The sequence below is a fragment of the Mus pahari genome, chromosome 1 (assembly GCF_900095145.1).
Source record: "Mus pahari chromosome 1, PAHARI_EIJ_v1.1, whole genome shotgun sequence".
NCBI lineage: Eukaryota > Metazoa > Chordata > Mammalia > Rodentia > Muridae > Mus > Mus pahari.
The window spans coordinates 116331487-116331744 of record NC_034590.1 but is presented as its reverse complement, the minus strand read 5'-3'; positions in this window follow the sequence as shown (position 1 = coordinate 116331744).

Below are 258 nucleotides of genomic sequence, written 5' to 3'. Positions count from 1 at the left end.
GAGAGAGAGAGAGAGAGAGAGAGAGAGAGAGAGAGAGAGAGAACGTGTGCATGTGTGTGTGTTGGTGCAGGAGTGGAAACAGTATAGTGGAAGGTCTTAGAAAATCAAAGGTCCTCTCACCCGTGCAACTGGTACAACAGTGATATGCTATCTCAGGGTTTTTGCAAGAATTAAATGAAATTCTATATGGCAAGCCACTGGTAAAGGACTTCATTTAACATGCACTCCTGTTAACTGCAGTTATAACATGGCACCATG